This window comes from Neophocaena asiaeorientalis, unplaced genomic scaffold (genome assembly GCF_003031525.2).
Source record: "Neophocaena asiaeorientalis asiaeorientalis breed wild unplaced genomic scaffold, Neophocaena_asiaeorientalis_V1.1 scaffold169, whole genome shotgun sequence".
In the NCBI taxonomy this organism is placed as follows: Eukaryota; Metazoa; Chordata; class Mammalia; order Artiodactyla; family Phocoenidae; genus Neophocaena; species Neophocaena asiaeorientalis.
Window position 1 is genome coordinate 2,425,669 of NW_020172187.1, and position 12,155 is coordinate 2,437,823.

Consider the following 12,155-nt stretch of genomic DNA (forward strand, 5'->3'; position numbering starts at 1 on the left):
AAAAGAAGTCAAAAGCAGTGTTGAATAACTGGAATCCTTCTGCCAGATTGTCTGTTGTCAGTTTGTTTTCTGGCACTGCTTCTTCTGTGTCTTCCTCATCATCATCTGGCATTGATTTGGAAGCACTTTCCTCTGTCAAGTCATCTTCTGTTAATTCCTCTGGTGTGATATTTAATAATTCTTGAATTTCTCTAAGATTCATATCTTGAAACACTTCACCCTCTACCTTTTTTTTGCCATATCCACAGTCTTTCTCATAATTTCCTTGATTGGCTCTGTTCTATATCCTGTGAAGTCATGCACAATATCTGAACACAGTTTTCTCCAGCAGGAATTTATTTTGAGGGCTTGATGCCTTTCACAGCTTTTTCTATAAAATTGATGGCATCTTCAATGGTGTAACCCTCCAAGACTTTCATGATGTTCTCTCTACCAGGGTTCTCTTGCATACCATTGGCAATCCTTTCTATAGAGTACCTTGTGCAATGAGCCTTAAAGGTCTTTATGGCCCTCCTGATCCAGAGGCTGAATTAGAGACATCGTGTTTGGAGGCACGTAGACCACTTTGACACCTTTAGTGTTGAACTCATGGGGTTCTGGGTGTCCAGGGGCACTGTCCAATACCCAAAGGACTTTAAAAAGCAGTACCTTATTGGCAAGGTCTTTTCTGACTTCAAGGAGAAAGCATCAATGGAACCAATCCAGGAAAAGTGTTCTCATTGTTCAGGCCTTCTTGTTGTACAACCAGAAGACTGGCAGCTGCTGTTTATCTTTTCCCTTCAAGGCTCTGGGGTTAGCAGCTTTAACAGATAAGATCAGTTCTGACCATAAACCTGACTTCATTTGCACAAAACAGTAGAGTTGACCTATATCTTCCTGCCTTAACTCCTCACTTCTTTCTTACTAATAAATATCCTTTGTGACATTTTTTTCCAGAATAGAGCTCTTTTGTCTGCATTAAAAATCTGTTCAGGTAGATGTCCTTTCTCCTCGATGATTTTGTTAGTGACATCTGGGAAATTTTCTACTGTCCATTAGTCTGCAGAAGTTGCTTATCCTTAGGTCTTCTTGTTTATCAACAAGTAAGTCAATTAAATGTGTGGGCAATATTTTTACAAAGTACATTATGGCATGAAATAGGGAAAATTAAAAGATGAAGAGAATGCCAATGGCATTGACAGAGATAAAAATTACGTGAACAAACCTGCTGAATTTAATTTTCAACATGTTACATGCTTTTAGAATTCTAAGTAGTAATAGAGATCAGTATCATTCTTTAATTTCAGCATGATGTAGTAGAAAGTAATTTGGTATTGGATTAAGAAGAACAGTGTAAATCCACGGTCTTCCATGAATTATCAAATTACCCATTTTTTATGAGTACTATTTTCCTCTTCTCTATCTTGGGAATAATAATACCAGTTGCATGTGGTCGGGAAGATTTCATGACTCACTGTATACAAAGTGCCTGGCTTAGTAATGATTTCACAGAAAGACCACAATAAAACATTTGATGGTGAGAGTGACAATGAAGATGGTGATGATAAAAATGATGATTAAAACAACAGTGATAACAAAGATCAATACAAAATAGATAACAGGATTCTAAAGAGAATAAACTATTCCTCTAAGCTCAGGTGATTAATTGATTTTTAGAATTAAAATTTAACCTCTATTACATATTTTACACATTATTACAATTTTTATGTTATTACAATGACCCTTCACTTCTGATTCAGTCTTACTATGTTTAGAAAAGAAAACCTGTAGTTGGATTAAGGGCAATGATTTATAAGCCTGATCCTGATAGGTATCTTAAAAATCAACTTATATTATCTCTAAAGGAGTAATATATATGTAGGTTGGTGTGTGATACAGTGAATTAGGTTTTGCTATGGGAAAAATTGAATCCTTGGATGTGGTAGAGAGATGGAGTTATGACAGTTTCCTTTTCAATTAGATGGTGAAATCATGTGAGAAAAGTTAGAATTTGGAACCAGAATCCAGTTACACACAAGATTATTAAATAATTATGCCTGTTTATTCAAGTATTCTACTTTTTTCATTTGCCAATTGATAGAGCCTTATCATTAAATACCTTATATATTTATAGGATATAATCTACTTTTAAGTTTGTATTGTTATCTTTCTTCTTTTTTTAAATGTCATAAGATAGCAGCATATATCCTGGATGAAACTACCAAAGTAGACATCTAAGTATGGGGTGTATGCCTTCATCCACATAGCTAACAAATGAGGGTGCCTTGATATCCCTGAAGACAAAATTAACAGGCACAGATACTATTTTGTGGATTCTGCTTTACTAATAGTCCTCTAAAAATCCATATGGCTTTATATCACTATCCATAACAATCAGGGCAGCTACCAGCAAGAGTTAACTCTTTTGAAGATCAGTTAGTAAAGCCTGCCCAAATGCTCCACATGATACCATGTTTGCCTCAAAATCTCATATGAATAAGCTCTCATTCTGAATATAAAATCACCTAAAACAGACAGAAAGCCATTCTAGTTAAGAACAAATTGACCCTATCTATTTTCTCTGCATGCAACCAATTTGGCATCAAGAAGTATACATCAGGGCTTCCCTGGTGGCGCACTGGTTGAGAGTCCACCTGCCGATGCAGGGGACACGGGTTCGTGCCCCGGTCCAGGAAGATCCCACATGCTGCAGAGCGGCTGGGCCCATGAGCCATGGCCCCTGAGCTTGCGTGTCCGGAGCCTGTGCTCCGCAACGAGAGAGGCCACAACAGTGAGAGGTCTGTGTACCGCAAAAAAAAAAAGAAAAGAAAAAAGAAATATACATCAAAATACAAAATTTTCATTTTTTTTTTAACTTTTATGACCAAATGGAATGAAGAGTTGAGGATACTGTCCAGGTAATTCATGGTAAAAGTCTGGTTATTGATCAAAGCTATGGTTTTAATGATTAAATGATTCTAAACAAGCTAGGCATCACTTCACAAGGCAATTATTTTAAACTTTCTTCATTTTGGTTTTTAAGTCATACTGGAAATCTAAACATATTCCCCTATATGGTATATTTCAGCTAATTATTTGTAGTTTTGTTGTCCTTCAGTTCAACTACCTCTAGTATTTTACTTTATTTATTTATTTTTTTAACCTATATGCTCTGATGCCTCTTATTTTAGCTTGGAGTTTATTAATTATAGAAGAAAGTTAATTTTAAACAAGTTATACATATTGATTTTAACTCCTATAGAGAACTAAATAACTACATAACTACATTTGTGGTTACTGATTTTTAATCAAAATGGATTTCTATAAAACAGTATTGTATTTGACCACTATAGGAAATTGATCTGTATTTCAAAATGAATTTCTATAAAACAGTATTTTATTTGACCACTATAGGAAATTGATCTATATTTTTATGAAAAGTAAGTAAAGGAAAGTTTTATTTAAATTATATTTTTACTGCTACTTGAATAATATTTCTAATAAGCTATTAATAACTTTTCTCCTACTGCAAGTTAAATTAAAACAGTAATTATAGGTAACAGATTTCTTCTCTAAATTGAGTTTAAAAGGCAAAAACTGAAGCTATGCAATTTGTAATCTTTCCTTGTGTCTTGTGTACTGATTTTGCTAAGTGAGACTCCATTAAAGGCCAAACCTTGCTTTACATGCCTTTCCTTTGCCCTTTCTGTTAATACTTTCAGTTTGTTTGTTTCTTAGAGTGTATGAACTGTTCTTTCTCTGGTTGTTAGATGCCAGCTGGTACTGTCAGGTACCATTGTTTCCCAGCTGTCTGCCCCAGCATCCCATGGTTTCAGGCTGGCTGACAGTGTCCTTGAAGCATTTTATTTGGCCTCTTTAGTCAATTTCCTCAATTAGTTTATCATAGGAATGTAGAATATTTTCTTGTCAAAAGCATTCACTTTTTCATCATATAAGTTAATATACAATTTACATGGATTTGTCCCGTAAAAAGATTTGGGTTACATATTACTCCTGTAGTCTCCAAAGTCTGTTTCCTTACTCTATTCAAAAAGTTAATTTTAATTTATAACTAAAAATTAAATATAGAGAAAAGAATAAATAATAAATGTGCTTGCAAAATACATTTATAATTCAAGATTCCTGTCTTTGCTCATATAAGCAAATATTTGTAGCTGGAATAATAATTATATTGAGCACAATAATTTTTATTCTGTTGACTTAAATATATAGTTTTAATGGATGTTATAGTTGAAAAAGTTATATAGGTCATACAAAGAAACACTGTTAGCTGTAAATGTCATAATAAATTTTTTCAATCATATGTAGCAAAATGGAAAATTTATGTTATAATTTAGCTGGCAAATTTCCATCCATTTAAACATCAATATTATTTCTGAAAAAAAAGGTATAGTATATTCATATTTTTAACAAATGGTTCAAATACATTAAAAATCATCGATCAATATATTTTTAGAAAAAGAGGTAGAAATTTCTGTCTCCAATATGAGGAAATGTAAGCTTCTCTATAAAATCATGTAACAATAGTGAGGTGCCCCAAGCACCTCTTTTTAAAAGTTTTCCCTTTTGCCAGAGTTTCCTTTGAGCAATTATTACTTTTACATTCATTATTAAAATGTTCACTTTACCTTGAAGAGAAATACTGAGGGTGATTTTTTTAAGTGTATAAATGAGAACTCAACAAGTATTTGTGAAATAAATGAAATCAATGCAATGATCTCTCTATTATGTCAAAATATGTATGTTTTATTCATTTATCTATTGACTCAGTAAACACATTTTCCACTGTTTACTTGATTAAATGTATTTTTCATGTCTTTTAATACAAAGTATACATGTAGAATATTCAGAGAGTAATAACTCTTGTTAAGGAATCATCTTTTACATTTCCCAGAATCATATTTGAGTTAATTTTAGGTATGTTTTTTTTTCCAAAATGAAAAGTAAATATAAAATATTGTTATTTAAGTGTTAATTTGAAACTATTAAATTATCCCTGTGGATATGGGGCATATAAACATGTATGTATATAAAACTGTAAATATTGTAAGTTTCATTCAGCTACTTACTTCCAGATTTTACTAGATAATTAGAGATTCTTTTGCCTAAGGACTTTTTCAGAGGAAGTATAGTCATTCAAATTAGTCGTCCTTCACTATGTTTTGCTTTTTACACTCCATATTCTTCCATGTTTCATGCAGCCTGCAATAGAATATATTCCTTGGACAGCTTTTTGAATTTGATTTCATACTTATGGATTTTTAGTCTATGCAACTCTGTTCCCACTGTGCTAATATATAGAGATCTATCCAACTCTGGAACATAAGTAATTTCATTCCTTTGTTATTTTTGTATGTTTGCCTGACATAAGTTCCATTCTATCCAGAATGACTTTTCTTCTGTGCTTTGCCCAGATTACTCAGTATTCCATCTTTCTTCCTTGACCTGTGTGCTATGGAGAAAGGTTTTACATGCCCCTCTGACACTTTGTTAGGGAGAGAAGCTTCCATCTGTTCAGATCACTGAAATTAAGTTGCTCTCTGTGTTATGTTAGCAAATGTCATTTCTTGCCCCACTCACTATAACACCAGAGCTTTTAACACATTCTTAATTCAGAGTGACTAGACTTAGGACACGTAGAGCTATATACTAAATGGCACTGAAGATTACAAGGGAAGTTGAATGTTCTCCAAATCTGACTTCAAGTAACTTATTTATTGCAGTTAGAAAATTAATAAAAATAAAAAACCATAAAACATAGTAAATACTATGTGCACTAAACATGACCCTAATGCAATATATAAGCATATATTTCCCTCCATTCCCACTTAGAAATGGACCTGAGACATTCCTTTGTCAGAAATCTCTTGGAGTTCTGTGTAGTTAATGCTAGATTTTTATTGTGTATATGCTTACCAAACATTGATCTCCTTTCATTTTAAGTAACAATGCTGTTTTCTGCCTTCTTTTTTTAGGTGCATGACAATGCTGTTTATGTGATCATGTAAAATGTTAGTCAATTCAGGGAAGTTTTTCTTTCTATCATGTGCTTTCAGTCATACTGTATAGAACTGAATAGACATTTTTCCAAAGAGGAAATGCAGATGGCCAAAGGACACATGAAAAGATGTTCAACATGGCTAATCATCAGGGAAATGCTAAAACCACAATGAGATATCATCTCACACCTGTCACAATGGCTATTATCAAAAAGAACACAAAAAATGAATGTTGGCAAAGATGTGGAGAAAAGGGAACCCTTGTACACTGCTGGTGGGTATGTAAATTTGTGCGGCCACTGTGGAAAACAGTAGGGAGTTTTCTAAAAAAACTCAAAATAGAACTATCATATGACCCAGCAATTCCACTCCTTTGTATATATCCAAAAGAAACAAAAACACTAATTCAAAGAGACACATACACCCCAATGTTCATAGCAGCATTATTTACAATTGCCAAGATGTGGAAACAATCTAAGTGTCCATCAACAGATGAATGGATATATATATATATATATATATATATATATATATATATATATATATACATATGCAATGGAAAACTACTCAGCCATAGAAAAGAATGAAATTTTGTCATTTGTAGCAACATAGATTATCTTGGAGGGCATTATTCTAAGTGAATTAAGCTAGACAGAGAAAGACAAATACTGTATGACATCACTTATGTATGGAGTTTAAAACAAACAACAAACTAGTAAATATAACAAAAAGAAGAAAATTCACAGACACAGAGAACAAAGTAGTGGTTACCAGTGTGGGAGAGGGGCAATATAGGGGTTGGGGAGTGAGAGGTACAAACTATTGGATGTAAGGTGGGCTCAAGTATGTACTGTATAACATGGAGAATATAGCTAATATTTTGTAAAAAGGGTAAATGGAAAGTAACCTTTAAAAATTGTATAAAAACAAAAATAAGTTAATTAATATATGGTTGGCAAAAAAAAATGCTTTATGGATTTCTATATTCAAATATAGTCAGAAGAATGCCATGTGGTAGGTAAAGCCAGAATAACACTGCCTTTTTTCCCAGAGTTCAAAGGGCATTAGAGCCAAAGCATATCTCTTACAAAGATGGAATATGTTGCTGTTGGCTATTGTTAATTTCCCCCCAAGATCCTAAGTGGTGAAAAAGAAAAAGACAGTGAAGTGTATTATTAGAAGTAAGAAAGGAGAGAAATAAACATTGTCTCCCTTTTGATTAAATTAAGGAAATAGGGCTTCCCTGGTGGCCTAGTGGTTGAGAGTCCGCCTGCCGATGCAGGGGACGCGGGTTCGAGCCCTGGTCTGGGAGGATCCCACATGCCGCGGAGCAACTAGGCCCGTGAGCCACAACTACTGAGCCTGCGCGTCTGGAGCCTGTGCTCCGCAACGAGAAAGGCCACGATAGTGAGAGGCCCGCGCACCGCGATGAAGAGTGGCCCCCGCTCGCCGCAACTGGAGAAAGCCCTCGCATAGAAACGAAGACCCAATACAGCCAAAAATAAATAAAATAAAATAAAAAAATTAAGGAAATAAAATATAAAAAGGTTTTCATCTTCTAAAATGTCCTTTAAAAAACAAATCAGTTTGTCTTGATAACAGGATAATTTCAAGTCTCTGAGAACATTAAATACTGACAGCCTGAGAAAGAAGAAAAATAAATGTGTAGATGCCCACACAAAGGAAAAACAGGACAGCTATCATATACAATTCCCTTTGAACTAACATTTAGATGTAATTGTTCCTTTCTTTGTAATCTTCCTTCAAAATATTTGTGTGCATATTCTGTACAACACATTTAAATTTACCTGTGTTTAAATAACATTTCAGTGTGTCTTTCCATCCATCTTTTTGAAAAGGAATGTTTCCTTCTTATGACTGAAGTCCTAGAAGTTTCTTTCGCAGTAGGAAAACTGTGTTCACCTCATATCTCTTTCTAGTCCTCGGATCCTCAAAGTTGAGTTAAAGATACTCCTCAACATATCCCATCATTCTGATTTGCTTTTTTTCATTTTATTTTAAAATATGTATTGCTTTCTTTTTTCACCTTAGCACTAATCCACATTTTCTTCCTTTCTTTCTCTATTTACCTCAATTTCCCCATTTGTAAAATGAATTAGTGAGACTTAGCAGCTGACTGATACAGTTGATGCAAGGTACACTAAAGTATAGTGGACAGTATGTTGAGTGTTCTTTAATTTGATGCATACATTTTCTGGGTGGTTATCTTGAATCATGATGTTACTAAAAGAAAAACAAGGTATTTTAAGTACAAATTCATTTGTAGGATAGTAGTTCAGAATTTATTAATTAATGTAGAATCGCTGCAGGTGATTCTTATTCCATATGACAATCATTCCTATTGTACAAATTGCCATTTCTGATTAACATGGAGAAGTTTTATTAGAAGAAATGTGTTACCTTGCTATACTATAAATGCCCCAGTAGAACTTAAGGTCATAGCCATTCCTTAGTCTTCATCTGTGTAACTTCTGACACATGGTAGGAACCCAATAAATGTTATTGAAATTAATAAATTAATGAATGCATAAAGATTAGACATACTGTTAACTTCATTTATTTTATTTTCTAATTTAATAAAGAAAATTCTAAATTTCTAATTTAGTAAAGAAATTTTCCTTAGATGTTTTATCAAATAACTTTTCAAATCATAGAATAAGAGCTACAGGTATTACATTTTACTATGTGGACTAAAAAATTGTGTTGTTTTTGTCACATTTTTAATAAAAATAAATAATAATATATTTTGAACTTGAAATGTGCCAATCTAGACAGTAAAGATGAACAGGACTAAGGAGAACCTATTATTTAAATAATACATTATTTAAATTATGTATTATTTAAATTATTATTTAAATAATACATTATTTAAATTAAATACGGTGAAATCAGTTGCATTATTGAGTTCAACTGTAAGAAGAGTTGCTCTAATTTATAGAGCTTAATTTGTCCAAGACCATACACTTTGAAGGAGCCTGGACCTGAACCTATACTTTTAAAAAAAATGATCTGTAAGGATTGTACATTTTATTATACACTTGGAAAATACTGAAACACAAACTCAAATGTAGAATTACTGACATTTTTTATTATTTGAAGTTAGAAAAATCAGATAACTCTATGATCAATAATTTTAGTAGATTTGTTGGTGTCCTTTTACTCAGCAGCATTATTAACAATGACAGAAAGTAACACTATGATGTATAGTCTGTAATGTAAAGAGATCACTTATGTGCACTCCACAAAATAGCATTGGACAGAAGGGTGAGAAGGAGATGGATGGATTGAGCAGACTAATTAGTAAACTGAAGTGTCGGTGTAACTAGCGGCAATAATGTTGCAGGATGGAGGCTTCAATCAATGTAGTATAAATAATAATGACTGTAAAACTGTGATAAAAATAAGTATGCTGAGAAACAAGCACAGCTGTATGCTGATTCAAGAAAAATTTTTGATTATTACAATATTTATTTCTGAAAGTGTGAATCAATTAATAAAATGGAGATTGAAATTTGACTCAGTTAAAATGTAAACCACTTGTAAAAAATTGTGGTACACTTGTATTATTCTCAGTGATTTTCCTATTTCTTAAAAAATAATTTAAATACCATCAACAAAACATAGTATTGCTGAAATCACATTACAGTCTGATTTAGCAAACATGTTATTTTTGAAAATTTGTAGTGAAAAGCAAGTAAGCCAATGGATTTTTTTAATAATCTTAATACAAATTTGTATTATACATATATTTGCATATGCATATGTGTATGAATATATTTTTGTATATATATATATACATTAAGGTTAAAATTTTTCTAAAGCATTATTTTGACTTACAAAAATGGGAATTTCATATTATTCTAAATCCAATATATTGCAATTTAAATTAGTTCTCATAGGAAAATAAAAGGTAAAGATAAAGGACTAGATTACAAAGATTATCAATATTTTTTTGTCACAGTGAGATATATTTATAAAGCAATTAAGGATAATTCATGTGTCTGATACTTGATAATCAGTATTTGGAAGAACAATTTTGTCCAGGTATTTATCAGCAGCTAAAAAATAAACTGAATGAGCTGTAAGAGAAAAGTGGTGTAAACAGAGTTTAAAAGTAAGCAATATGTAAGTGGGTCATAATAAACTATATCACTTCACAAGGGATGTATATTCATTGATACAGATTGCTAAATCCCATAGGCTCTAAACAAGTTATTTACAAAGGGAATCATGTGAAATAAGTGAATAAGTTTACCTCTTAGAAGTTTGCTCAGCTATAAAATGAGCAGCAGATTTCAATTTCCTCCCCTGTCATCCTATGAAAAATGAGTTTTATTAGGGAAAGTGTTGTAAACCTTAACTTGCCATTTTAAAATTCATGTTAACTCAGCATCCTCAAAATATAACGTTTCTGTACTTCAAAATACTCATTTTAAAAATGAGGCTTCCCTGGTGGCACAGTGGTAGAGAGTCTGCCTGCCGATGCAGGGGACACGGGTTCATGCCCCGGTCTGGGAGGATCCCACATGCCTCGGAGCAGCTGAGCCCATGAGCCATGGTCGCTGAGCCTGTGTGTCTGGAGCCTGCGCTCTGCAACAGGAGAGGCCACAACAGTGAGAGGCCCGCATACGGCAAAAAAAGAAAAAAAAAAAAAGAAAAAGAAAATGATAATACATGAGTATAACTAGATCCATTCCTGACTTTGACAAACATTGACCAAATCTACAACTTCCCAAATAAAATAGAATCTTCATATTCTCTGAAAAGATTCAACAAAATATGTTTTCCTTTTTAAAATAAGTGATATGTAATAGTTTTATGTTTTTTTCTATCAAGAATTAAACACCCAAAACTATTATTGAAAGATCTGTAATTTTAGCAGCCAAACTTCTCCAGCATATGATCAATTTGATATGTGTAGATTTGAGGTAAAATTAGACCAATGCACACTTATATTTCTACAACATTGCCAAAGAGGTTTGGAAGTTGGAAATCAGAAGATTTTGTTAATAAAACATTTATTACTTTCCAAACTGACTTAGGGTAGCAATGCCTTGAAGGGTGGTCTGGAGCCATGGTTCTCAAACTTTTTGGTCTCAGAAACCCAAAATTTGGGTCTCAGGATTTTGTGGGTTACAGCCAATGAAGTGGCAAATATTTATTCAAAAGTGTGATGATTGGGGACGGGGACTGTGTGAACAAACCTTGATTTATAGCGTTTTCTGACTTCTGTGGGGCTAATACTTCCACTATATTCAATTTCAAGCTATGAATAAAATGTCACTGATCATACAATTGGAAAGAGGTGTGCACAATTATCTCACAAAAGCCTGTGGAAGCCCATTCAAACACATCACTGGTTATAGCTACGGAAGCTTACCACAATAGAAATTAAAACAGATATTTACTTTGTCATAAATTAAATCATTTTAAAAGAACAGTAATAAGTCCTTTATCTGTGCACACAAATAATGTAGTCTTTATGAAAAACTAACTCTACTTCTAAGCAAATAAAATATTAGAGAGATAGTGAGATGGTGAGATTTTCTTATTGTTTTACATTTTCACAGATTTATTTAATGTGTGACTTAGAAAAATAGTTGAATTCTCATATCTGATAATGCATACAATCTGCTATAATGTCGCACATTGTATAGCCAGTGAACGACTGAGGCAAAAAATTAAAAATAAAAATGACATCTTTCTTTTATGAAAATAATTTGATCTTGCAGATCTACAGAAAGGGTTTTGAGGATTCACTGGGATCTTGGATCACACTTTGAAGAACACTGCTACAAAGAAATAGGTGGAGCCCAGAAATAGTCTATGAAGAAATCATCTAAATAAAAGGACATCATGAATGTAATTTTTCTTCTCTGGAAAATAAAGAAAAGGAGCCATGGGACATGACATTAAAGAAGTAGTGAAAATGTCATAAAGCTGACTGTGCATTCTGTGGTCTTCTGGGCAAAGGCCAGGGATCATGGGAAGCCAAAACAAAACAAGCTTCTGAAATGAAGGAATTTAAAATATATATAGAAATTCAAATGTAGAAACAGCATCCCACTTTTCTGTGCCTTCCTGGTTTGTAGGAGTTTCACTCACTTTGCAGTAGGAAGTCACAACATTTTTAGT